The sequence below is a fragment of the Elephas maximus genome, chromosome 2 (assembly GCF_024166365.1).
Source record: "Elephas maximus indicus isolate mEleMax1 chromosome 2, mEleMax1 primary haplotype, whole genome shotgun sequence".
Classification (NCBI taxonomy): domain Eukaryota; kingdom Metazoa; phylum Chordata; class Mammalia; order Proboscidea; family Elephantidae; genus Elephas; species Elephas maximus.
The window spans coordinates 130195450-130208164 of NC_064820.1; the positions used below are offsets into that span (position 1 = coordinate 130195450).

The window sequence follows — 12715 nt, forward strand, 5'->3', positions numbered from 1 at the left end:
ATTGAATATACCATGGACTGCCAGAAGAACAAACAAATCTGTCTTGGAAGAAGTACAACCAGGATGCTCCTTAGAAGAAAGGATGTTAAGATTTTGTCTCACTTACTTGGATACATTATCAGGAGGGATCAGTCCCTAGAGAAGGCCATCATGCTTGGTAAAGTAGAGGGTCAATGAAAAAGAGGAAGACCCTCAACAAGATGGATTGACGCAGTGGCTACAACAATGGGCTCAAACATAGCAATGACTGGAAGGATGGCACAGGTCCAGGCAGTGATTCGTTCTGTTGTACATGACGTTGCTGTGAGTCAGAACCAATTTGACAGCACCTAACAATAACAACTTCAATTACTCTGTTTATCTAGCTATAGCTTTAGCTACTATTACCATTAGCTATTGTCAAGATTGATGTAAATTTAAAAAATCAGGAAGTCTGGTTCTTGGCTTTTGAAACTGACTTGCTGTGATTGCTTGAGAAAATCTTCTTTCTGTACTTTGGTGGGAAAAGGAAAGAAGAAATAGGGAGAATGAACTAACAGCTTTTGGTAAGAAAAGAACAGCTTCTGAGCTGAGTGTTACCTCAAAGAGTTATTCCCTATTACTCGACTACAGGGGTGTCCACAAACTTTTTATGTCATGGGCAGGATAGTAAATATTTTAGTCTTTGCATCACATAAGGTCTCTATGGCAACTACTCAACTCTGCCATTGTAGTGTGAAAGCAGCCATAGACAATACGTAAACATATATGCTTCCATTCACAAAAACAGAAAGCAGGTTGAATTTAGCCAAAAGCCAAGGTCTACTCTGCTGATCCCTGCTCTGTTATTGTTGTTGTTATCAGGTAGGCTCCATTTCGTGGTGACCCCATCCACAACAGAATGGAACACTCCCCAACCCTGAGCCATCCTCCTGATCACCAGCATGCTTAAGTCCACTGTTACTTTCCAACCCAGGGGGCTCATCTTCCAGCAGTATATCAGATAAAACTCTGCTGTGATTCGTAGGGCTTTCATTGGCTAATTTTCAGAAGTAGATTGCCAGCCGCTTCTTCATAGTCTGTCTTAGTCTGGAAGCTCTGCTGAAACCTGTCTACCATGGTATATTAAAATACCAGTGGCATAGCCTCCAGCATCACAGAAACTCACAAGCTACCACAGTAAGAATAAAATGACAGATGAGTAGTGGGCTTTGCTACTATCAACCCTGAATTTCCCGATCATGGGCTTTGAATAGGAAATCCAGGGTGTCTCTGACCACCAGATGGGAGTGAGGAAGCAGATTCCTCTGGGAGCCAGTGGTCATCATCTCACTTCTATGAGAGAAGAGAGACCAAGGAAAAGCCAACACACAATGGAGAGAAGAGTTGGGAGAACTGCAGAGAGCCACAGCACCATTCTAACACTGCCTCTTAGATCAGCTTTGCTGGAGGCTGCCCTTCCTTGGGATTCTCACAGTTATGTAAGCCAATAAATTCCCTTTATTGTTTAAGCCAGGTTGAATGGGATTTTTTTTTTAGCATGGACAAACTAAAATCTCCCTACTGGTACAACATGATTATAGCTATATTAAATATATCAATGAAGATTTTATGGTGGATAATCCTGGTCTTCAATTTGTATTTTACATCTAGTTAAAACTTTTGCTGATTTATTCAGAAAGGGAAATTTAACAACCAAAGACCATTCCAAAATGAATTCAGAGCCATTCATCTAAAATTTCTAGGACACTCTAGTCATTTCCAAGGTCCTTGAGGACATTATCTTTCAAATATCTATTATTCCTATTTTATTTATAAAGCTCTTTTGGTTATATTGCTTCTGGCTCTCCTGTTATTTTACATAATAAAAACAAGCAAATTCAGCCATCAATCTCTAACCCCTCAAAGGCCTGACTCTAGATGAGAAGGACTCTCAGTAAGATCAAGGGAGGCACTTGCACCGCCTTTGTACACCAGCTGCTTCTTGTAAGATTCTTTAATGTCTCAGAGACAGTCCTAAGCATAAAACTCCAGGGTGCTGTAGCTACCATTTTATCTCTTATCTAGAACAGACAAGGTGATGCAGGGCACTTAGGCAGTAGCTGGAAAAGCCGTCCAAGTCCACCTCAAAAAACAAAAACCCGTGGCCTTCGAGTTGACTCTGACTCATAGAGAACCTATAGGACAGAGCAGAACTGCCCCATAGGGTTAACAAGGAGCAGCTGGTGGATTTGAACTGCTGACCTTTTGGTTAGCAGCTGAGCTCTTAACCACTGAGCCACCAGGACCCCCAAGCCCACCTTGAGACTTTGAATCTTAAACACAAGAGATGGAAAAGGCCTTACTCATAGCGTGTAATCCAAAGATAGAAACTCTGCCTGTGGGATGTCTGAGTGCCTGGCAGAAAATTGCTTTATACAACAGACACAATCCTCTCTCTCTCTCTCTCGCACATACACATACACGCACACGCACACACACATGCATGCAAACTGATACACACACACTCAGACACATCCTGTGCTCACAGAATCTTGCCAACTTGCTGATCACCACTGGAGAAATTCATGATAAAACAGCTCTTGCATTGCCATCAGTTTTCACACTGGGTAAATGCCAGGATTCACCAAACCTGAAATCTAACGTGGGCATTAGCAATGGGCTGATGCTTCTTTAAAGCAGAAGTCTGACATGGATTTCACTGAGCTAAAAATCAGTTATTAGCTGGGCTGCATTCCTTTCTAGAGGCTCAAGGGAAAAATCCATTTCCTTGACTTTTCCAGCTTCTAGAGGCTGCCTGCAGTCCTTAGTTCATGGTTCCCATCTATCTTCAAACCCAGCAATGGGGGTTGAATCCTTCCCATATCAAAATCATTCTGACCTATCCTCCTGCCTCCTTCTTCCACTTTCAAGGACCCTTGTCATTACATTAGTTCCACTCAAATAATCCAGGTTAAAAAAAAAAAAAAGTTAATCTCCTCAAAATTAGTGGATTAGCAACCTTAATTTCATCTGCCATCTTTGTTTCCCTCTGTCCTATTATCCCCCAAAGAAGGACATGGAGCGTGAGAAGACTACTGTAGTCTCCACTGAGCTGATGCCCACAGAGGCAAATGCTAGGGAGAGGGTGATTTTCTGAGGGAATTACGCATGACTTACACTCAGTATCTTGCAGCAAGTGAGCTTGTATTTTCTGTGAGAGGCTACCTACAGTTGAGACTTGGGCTGAGCTTCAGTCTGGCAGGAGTATCAATGGCTGTACCCCCAGCAGAAGGATGAGCTTACATGCTGAGTCTTGCTCAGTTCCTCCAGGTAACCTTTTCATTCCAGAATGGCTGGTTTCTGAGCAGGGTGTGCCAGCATCTCTCTGCACTTGTAGTTGTGGCCATTTATTGCCTTTTTCTTTTTTTAACATCAGTCCTGCTTTGCACGGACTTTGCATTCTACTCTGTCCTATAGGGTTGCTATGAGTCTGAATCAACTCGACGAGCAAAGGGGAATCCCTGATGTTTTTGTTGGGTGTCGTCAAGTCAATTCCAACACATAACGACTCCATGTGACAGAGTAGAACTTCTCCATAGGGTTTTTAGGCTGTAATCTTTATGGGAGTAGACTGCCAGCCCTTTCTTCCTTGAAGCCACTGGGTGGGTTCGAACCACCAACCTTTCAGTTAGCAGCTGAGTGCTTAACCATTTAGCCACCAGGGCTCCTTCTATCCAGGATATCTTGCTGCATTTAGTCATCGTGTCTTCTTAGTCCCTTGCAATCTATGATGGTTTCTCTGTTTTTTTTCTTGTTTTTCATGGACTATATTAGTTTCGTAGGGCTGGAATTACCACAAATTATGCCAAAACGGATGGCTTAAAACAACAGAAATTTATTCTCTCTCAGCTCAGGAGACCAGAAGTCCAAATCAGTGTGTTGGCAAGGTTATGCTCTTTCTAGAAGCTCTAAGGGAAGACCCTTCCTTGTCTGTTCCAGCTTTTGGCAGCCCCAGGGGTTTCTTGGCTTGTGTCAGCATAACTGCAATCTCTGCCTTTGTTTCGCGTGCCATCTTCCCTCTGTATCTTATAAAGACACCAGTCACATTAGATTAAAGGAGCCCTGGTAGTGCAAAGATTAAGTGCTCAGCTGCTAACTGAAAGGTTGTCGGTTCAAACCACCTAGTGGTTTCACGGGAAATCTGCTTCTGTGAAGATTAAAAAAAAATAGATTACAGCAAAGAAAACCCCATAGGGCAATTCTATCCTGTCACATGGAGTCGCCATGAGTTGGAATTGACTCGATGGCACACAACAAAATATTAGATTAGGGCCCGTCCAACTCCGGTCTGACTTCTCGTTAACTTAGCAAATTACATCTGCCAAGCCCTATTTCTAAAGAAGGCCACATTCCCAGGTACCGGAGGTCAGGACTTTAACATATCTTTTGGGGGACACGCAATTCAACCTTGACATTTTGCACGATACTGGTCAGGTTATTTGTAGAATGTGCCTCAGTCAGGGTCCGTCTGATGTTTTCTCATGATTGGACTGGGGTTATGGGTATTTGGAAAGAATTCCACAGATGGGGAGTGCCCATCTCACCATATCCTGTGACAAGATACACGGTATCTCTGTGACTTACGGCTGCTGATAGAACTTTGATCATTTGGTTAAGGTGATGTCTGCCAGGTTCCTCCATCGCAGGGGCACTATTTTCTTCTTTCCATACTCTATTCGTAGAATCGAGTCACTAAGTTCAGCTCACACTCAAGAGAAGGGAAATTAAGCTCCATCTCTTAGAGTGCGGAGTATCAGCGAATTTGTGGACATATGTTAAAACCACCACAGTAATTAACAAGTATTTGGAGGGAGATACTTTGAGCCCATGAAAAAATCCTGCTGTTTCTTAAAATTTTGCCCATTAACTTTAGCATCTATCAGCGGGTCCTACCTGCAGCAAGTCGTATTCTAAGGGTGATTTTCCATTTCACTCATTCCTCCCATGTTTAACATTTGGATTTTTTCTAGAAGGAAGATTTGTCCCTTCTCCCCTGTTTGTTTGTTTATTCAATCATTTATTTATATCAGTGTAGGCTCATGGATAATTATTTTATTCTTTGGAATATAATCCAATACTATTGTTATTTATTTTGTTTCTTCAATTGTTCTAGCTTCATACATTTGGGGCTCCTTCAGGCTGTCGTTTTGAGTTATCCCCATGTATTTTATTCTATTTTTTAGCACTTTCTAACTTCCTGGAACTACAAGATACTTCAGGCTCGTCCTGTATTTTCCATGTCCCAGCCCTAGAATCAGCCATTTCTCCTAGGAGCCTTGGTTTTGTGTTTTTTTATTGGAGCATAATATTAAGAAACAAAAATCTAGGAGTGTGTGTGTATGTGTCATTGGAGGTATTAGGGAAGAAAAGAAATACACTCTGACTTAGGTTTTAAATGTGGGATTTTACTGATGGGTTTAAAACAGCTATATGGGATGAGTGTTGTGATAATCTAGATTCCTTAACTTTAGTCTACAGAAGTTATTTGGTAGAGTAACCCACTCATGACTCAGCACCTTGGGATGCCTTTCAATGAACCTCCACACACACTACAGGGATTCTTCACTCATCAAGTTTTATCAAGGCCCACTTTGTTCTATATCTCACATACTTTGGACACATTATCAGGAGGGATCAGACCCTGGAGAAGGACATCACACTTGGTAGAGGGTCAGTGAAAAAGAGGAAGACCCTCAGTGAGATGGATTGACACAGTGGCTGCAACAATGGGCTCAAGCATAGCAATAATTGTGAGGATGGTGCAGGACTAGGCGGTATTTCATTCTGTTGTACATAGGGTCACTATGAGTTGAAACCCACTCGATGGCACCTAACAACGACAACATGTTCCAGGTACCATGCTATATTCTGCTGATGCAAATATGAATGAGAGTTTTCCTTGTCCCACAGGCGTTCACATCCTGGTACCACATGCACCACAATGTGATAAGCACTGGAATAAATACTGGCAATGGGTACAGCATTGGCACAAAAGAGGGAAGGACTGTTTTTATTTGAAGAGAACCAAAGAAAGAAGAAAAGCACAAGGTTAAGAGTGCAGCTCTGGAGTCAGATTTATAGAGCTGGAATCCTGCCCCCATCACGTATTAGTGGCTGACTCAGTGTGGTGCAATGAATCATATTGTGTGACCTTTCTCACCATGGTCTTGTAACTTTCACTCAGGTGATTGGGTGGGACTGTGCAAATAAGGTAATTGTAGCCCATCAAGGGGCCTGGTCAGTTTTGCCATCCTGCTAGGCTTAAAATGAGCCATACCAGAGGCGGGAAACAAAGATGTCACCACCACTAAGGAAGAAGAGCCAGGAGCTGAGCATGACCTTTGGACCTTGAATCCCTGCACTGAGAAGTTCTTGGAACCAGGAGACAGAGAGAGAGAGAGAAAGAGAGAGTCATAACACTGAAGATGGTGAGAAGCGATGGCAGAGAAACAGCGGCAGGAAAGACCAGCAGGAGATGGGGCAGTGGGCTTCCTAGCCCATGGAGTGAGAAAACTGAGCACCTTCAGGCCAAGGCTTACTAATGGAGTGGGGTGCCTCTGGGCACTTGTTGGCGGAGCTAAAAGCTTTGTAACACTTGCCTGAGCAGAGCAGAGGTGGAGGGGCCTGAAAGGTGTGACTGTGGGCACGGCTGAGAAGAGGCTGTCCAGGTGGAAGAACTGTATCCTGAGCATTTCTGAACCTGAATTGTAACCTGTTGCTTCCCTAATAAACCCCATAATCATGAATATTGTCTGTGAGTTCTTTGTGGCCATTGCAATGAATTATTGAACTCAGCAGAGAAGTAGACAGTGCTGTGGGAGGGGCAGTTGGTGTCAGAACTGGTAAAAATGGTGGAGAGATAAGTCATGTCTGACCTCTGCCTCATAGGAATCAGCCTTGGCCTGTTGATCTTGATTCTCCTTTTTCCTTGTGAAATTAGAGGAGGTCAGAAGCTGCCCTACACCATTTTTACACTCAGAATCTTTGAGCCTCATTTTCCCTACCTGGACCCACCTGTGGTAGAGACAAAGGTAAACCCACCACAGTTTCATTTTCATCCTGGGCAAAAGGAAAACTGTATTTCCTAGTTCCCTGCAGCTGGGAGGGACTGTGTGTCAGACTTGTGGCCAGTGGGATGTGGGAAGTGGTGGGACGCCAGCAACTCACAGGCCTAGTCTAGAATAACCACGTGAGCTTCCACATTCTCTCTCCCCTTTACACAAAAGCCTCCAAGACCAAAGGGACATTATGGGTACATTATGGAAGGAACTTGGAACCCTGAGTTCATGGTTGAAGGCAAGCTGCCCAGGACAGCTGCCCATCCAGGACCACCTGCATCAGACTCAGCGTGAGCAAGAAAGAAAGAAAGAGTTTCACTGCGATTCTGTGGTACTCATTGCAACGGTTAACCTATCCTGGTTTGTTGAAACGCTTCCTTGAAATTAAAAAGGGCATGATAAACTTTCAATAAACAATAGCCATTATTATTATCATTATCATGCTATACAGATGAGAACACACTACAGAGTTGGGTCCTGACAGGATTTGCTAGGCGGATCGTTGGTGATGAGAGAGTTCATGAGTTCTGGGCAGAGAAAAAAGGAGGTGAAAAGTAAAGAAAGGACAAGAGTGAAAAGTGAGAGACAGTATTAAAAAATAAAAAAAGGAAAAAAATCAAAGTAGGACAAGAGCTGTCCAGTACAGACAGAGCAGCTGCCCTGGAAGCATCTCCCTGCCCACCAGCTTTCCGGCCACCATGGCTCACAGCAGTGTGGGCAGCCGTGTTTTGCCTGTCAACAGCTGCTCAAAGCCTCTCTTGGATAGTTCTCCTCCTCTGTTCCAGAGTCAGAGGCCTGGCTTTGTCATTTGTTTTAACCTGATGGAAAGGTACTTCCTAGACACTTGTTTTTACTACTTGAAAGGTGTTTCCTATCACCTTCTGGTAACAGGAACAGTCTTAATAGACTGTAGGAGAAGAAAGAGAGCAGAAAGCTCCACAGAGGAGAGGCCAACCAAACAAAGGACAGAGGAGTCTTTGTCTCTTTGGGTGGCAAGGGAACAAAGGACAAATGTGTGGAATAGCTGCAAAGAATGCCTTTTTAATGCCCCCTCTGAGCAGCACAGATGTCTCCCCAGGGTGAACGGTTCAACCTGTGGCCATGGAACACGTTTTCTCTGAGCAAAGCTAGCCAGTGGGCCTGGGAACTCTTCCACACGATTGTCAGATGGCTCAGGGAACTCCTAGGGGAGGAGGGTCTTGGATCTTAGAAAGACACTGTCTCTTTGCTGGACTTACTAAAATTACTTACTGGAAAAGCAATTGTTCTAAAAAAAAAAAAAAATTTTTTCTAGGCCCCTGTAAATGCTGTTGAGCTTTAGGGATGGTTAAGTTACGGCTTTTGCTTCAATCCAATGAGATGATTAGGAATCATCTACACAATGGAAAAATGACACCAGGATGACCGGACCAAATCAACCTCATTCACTGTAGAAACCTTATCCAACAGAAAACCACATGCTGGAAAAAATGTAGCAGTTGTGTTTCCAGGCAGTAGGACCACTCATACCTGCAAAGCAGGAAGCAGCTAAAGCAAGAAAAACCAGGCCCAGAGAACTAGAATGCGGTTGCAGGGGAAATTTATGAAACCTTTACATTCAGAAGTTTAGTTTCCAAAACGAAAATTCCAAAAATCCTCCTTCTCTCCAAGTCTTCCCCTACCCTTTCCTTGCCTTGCCAGTTTCCCACCTTTACTGTCAGCACTGGGGAGCAATGCCTGCTCTCTGCTGGAGTACCCACACTGACAAAGCCCAAACTACAAGCTTCTGAAGAGGCTGGAGTGTATGCATTAAGGCACATTAGCCCATCCTGCCTGTTTCCTGGAAAGGAAATCACGTCTACTTATGTGTATCTGTAAATCAAAACCTATTTGTCTATGGCGTTCTTGCGGACATGCCAAAACAAAATCCAGGGCGGCTTGGCCTGCGTGAGGGCTGAGCACACGAAGAGATCTATTCACTCCTTTGGGCTTTCAAGAGAACCATATAGTCTAACCAAGGTCAACAAGATGATCACCGCCTGACTTTCAGAGGTTACTTTTTAAAGGTACAGCTGCCAGCTGCTGCTAAATTTTTTTTTTCTTTCCTTTTTAAAGCAAACACATCAGATCCGATTGGTAGTTATATCTCTTTATGGTATGCAATTTGTATTATATAGTGAATTGGCTATAGAGTCTAATCAGTCACCAACCTGTTTCTGTCAAGTCAATTCCGACTCATAGGGGCCCTATAGGACAGAGTAGAGCTGCCCCACAGGGTTTCCAAGGAGCACCTGGTGGATTCAAACTGCCAACCTTGCAGTTAGCAGCCGAGCCCTTAACCCCTGAGGCCTCCTGTAACACTGGATTTTACTCATGCATAGGTTGTGCTGTGGAAGACTCCCATTGTACTGTGGAGAATTCCCCGGAATGTCTAGAACAGCGTCAATATTTAAATGCCCAAACACCTCCCCAGCTTTAGCTCCCATAAGGTCTTTTAGGGGGAAATCTTCATCCTTCTTTAACTTCTTTTCTTCCTTACTTTAGGAATCTCTAAGAGGAAGATAGCACATTTTAAATTTCCTAAATTTTTTTTTTGGCGGGGTAGTGGGGGCAGTGGTGGTTCAATGGTAGAATTCTCTCCTCTGATGCAGGAGAGTTAGGTTCAATTCCCAGCCAATGAACCTTATGCTTACGTGTTGCTCTAACGCTGAACAGGTGTCAGCGGAGCTTCCAGACGAAGCCAGAGTAGGAAAAAAGGACTGGCAATCTACTTCCCAAAAATCAACCAATGAAAACCTTCGTTATCCATCACAAGGGTCCAATCCCCTTGTGCATAGGGCCTGCATGAGCAGCAAACAACAACAAATTTGTTTAACCACAGGACCCTTTGTGTGGATAGAAGCACAGACCATTGTTTTCCCAGACACCCTCAGGGAGATGCTAATTTTTAACCCAGTTTTTCCAGGGTATGCAAATGAATTAGTTTATCAGCCTTTTTTTTTTTTTTTTTTTTTAACCTTTTTTAGAAGGAAGCAGCAAACCAGAGGTGAGAGGGTGAGGGGGGCCTGGTGTGGCATGGGCTAATGAAAGGTGGTGGCGAGACCGAGGGGGAGATGAAGATGTGATTCTCTAACCTTCAGGTTCCTAATCTACAAAACCGGTGTGGTAATATCTCCCTGCTGTGTTGACTGAGCTCTGGTGGCACAGTGGTTAAGAGCTACAGCTGCTAACCAAAAGGTCAGTAGTTCGAATACACCAGCCGCTCTTTAGAAACCCTATGGGGCAGTTCTACTCTGTCCTATAGGGTTGCTATGAGTTGGAATTGACTCACTAGTGACAGGTTTTTTTTTTTTTTCTTTTTGATTTGCTGTGTTGACAGGATTAGTGATGAGATTGTACTTGGTACACAGAATGTGCTTCTTCAGTGATGGTTCTTATTTATGATGCCATTACTTTTACAATTAGAAGCATGACTTTGGCAATTGTTTAATCTAGTGCAGCCTGTTTATTCCTGTATGAAACAGGAACCAGGGATCTTCTTCATAAGACACTTGAGAGGCTATAAATACTTAGCCCTGTGCCCGGCGCCCAGTGGTCTGTCAATGCATTTTACGTTAAATTGTTTTTTCAAGGCTGCCCTGCCCTCAAGCCGGGAGCTCCCTTCAACCTACTTGCCTCGGTTCTAGAGAAGATGCACAGATCTGAAAACACCAGGCAGTGAAAAGGGCAAGAAAATCTCACACGTCCTAATCCTTCTTTTACCTTCTGTTTGTGCTCCTTTCTTTCTCCCGGTTCACTAAGCTCATCCATCAATCCCCATGCAGTGTGGAGAGGAGCTGCTGGTTTCACCTCCACTTTTAGAGTCGACATTACAAAGCACGCTTGACTGAAGATCTTGCCTGACACCATTCAGAGCAACTGCAAACGCTGCAAAGTCCGGATGGCACTTCCTTCCACAGCCTACATTTTGTGACCTCTCATCATGAGCAAATTAAATTATATCTGACCTGATCTTGGGTGTCCCTGAGGTGAGCAGAGTCTCTGTAATTCTATTCGGTACACAGTACCTGTCAGCACTCAACCGAATCAACAAGTTTCATGGTGACTGCTCACTTTCTTTCTTTTGCCAAAGCAGACTACAGATAGAGAACACATCCCAGAGGAGAAACAGTGAGCCCCCTTTTTGCTGTGTAAACCCCAAGCCAGGTCTCAAGGGGTTCAGTTTCACGAGGCAAAGCCAGTGGAAACTGGACGGTTGGCCACTTCGCTGTGATATTTTATTTCTCTGCCATCCCTTACCAAAAAAAAAAAAAAAATCAGTTGCCATCTAGTCAAGTGCGACTCATGGTGACCCCATGTGTTGCAGAGTAGAACTGCTGTCCATAGGGTTTTGAAGGGTGTGATCTTTAGGAAGTAGATTGCCTTACTTCAAAGGTGCCTCTAGGTGGGTTCAAACTGCCTATTTTTCTGTTAATAGTAACCATTTGCACCACACAGGGTTATATAAACTAAACTTCTGAGCAGTTTTTCTTTCTAAACTTTCAACAGAGGAACTTAACTGTAGGTTTTATAGGAGACATAACTATACAGTGAGTGGTGAATTTTATCTCAGAGTATTGCTAGCTAGGGGAAGCTTCCTGCCAACAACAGCCATTTTCACATGTTGCAGGATCTGATAGAAAACCATGTGCAAAATTCATATAATATGTTTTACACATTACCTGGCACACGGTAAGAGCAAGATAAATGGTAGCAAAGATAATGTACAGTCATGTACTCTTGTGTTAAACATTTGTTCTTCATATCCCTGATTTATTAGATTTCTGAGCTAAAAGTAAAACTTGAAAACACTGTAAAGTCCAGTGTAGCATGTTCTTTTTACTCACCAGCAGATAGGGGGTTAATGAGGACAGAGGCAGTGGGAAGCCACTTTATTACAAGCCATTTCCATTTCATTTTGATGTATTTAAAGAATGTTTGTGGGGGGAAAGCGCTTCCGGCTTTGAAACCTGGACATTTTGTGTGTAACTGGTGCCCTCTAGTGGCCAGGAAGGAGTCTGCGGCTACATATTGTCGTCTTAAAGCTAAATTCATTCATTCTACCTAACTTACCCTATGGAGTCCCTGGCTGGTGCAAATGGTTAACTCACTCAGCTGCTAACCAAAAGGCTGGAGATTTGAGTCCACGCAGAGAGGTCTTGGAAGAAAGGTCTGTCGAGGAACTACCAAAAAATCAGCCATTGGTAACCTGGTGGAGCACAGTTCCACTCTGACACTGATGGCTGCTGGTTAATTTACCCTATGGCATAGTGGTTAAGTGCTATGGCTGCTAACCAGGAGGTCAGCAGTTCAAATCTGCTGGGCGCTCCTTGGAAACTCTATGGGGCAGTTCTACTCTGTTCTATAGGGTCGCTATGAGTTGGAATCCACTCGACGGCAGTGGGTTTGGTTTTTGGTTTTGGTATCCCAGAATTACAGAGAAGAAAGAAAATGAAGAAGTTGGGAGGCCAGAATCTGGAGTCCATTTGTAATTTGGAAGGCAAAGCCCAGTTGGTTTCCTAGGGCCTACAAGATAAGGGTTCTTAAATGCTTTCTAGGGTTTGCTTCTCTTCTAGCAATGAGGACAGTTTTTCTACTTTGTATTTCTGGGAACCTGC

At 43.6% G+C, this 12715-nt stretch overlaps 1 long non-coding RNA gene across 3 annotated transcripts in view; it reads right to left on the reverse strand.

Annotated features, from left to right (window-relative positions):
- Positions 1-11081, reverse strand: part of LOC126069702 (uncharacterized) — a 30762-nt gene extending 19681 nt beyond the window's left edge. For 2 of the 3 annotated variants that reach the window (XR_007516015.1, XR_007516016.1), the window contains exon 1: positions 10821-11081. This is a non-coding gene — a long non-coding RNA (uncharacterized LOC126069702). Of the gene's footprint in view, positions 1-106; positions 231-10820 lie in introns of those variants that run through there. The other variant, XR_007516017.1, reaches the window with a different exon arrangement.
- Between the last annotated feature and the right edge of the window lie 1634 nt (positions 11082-12715).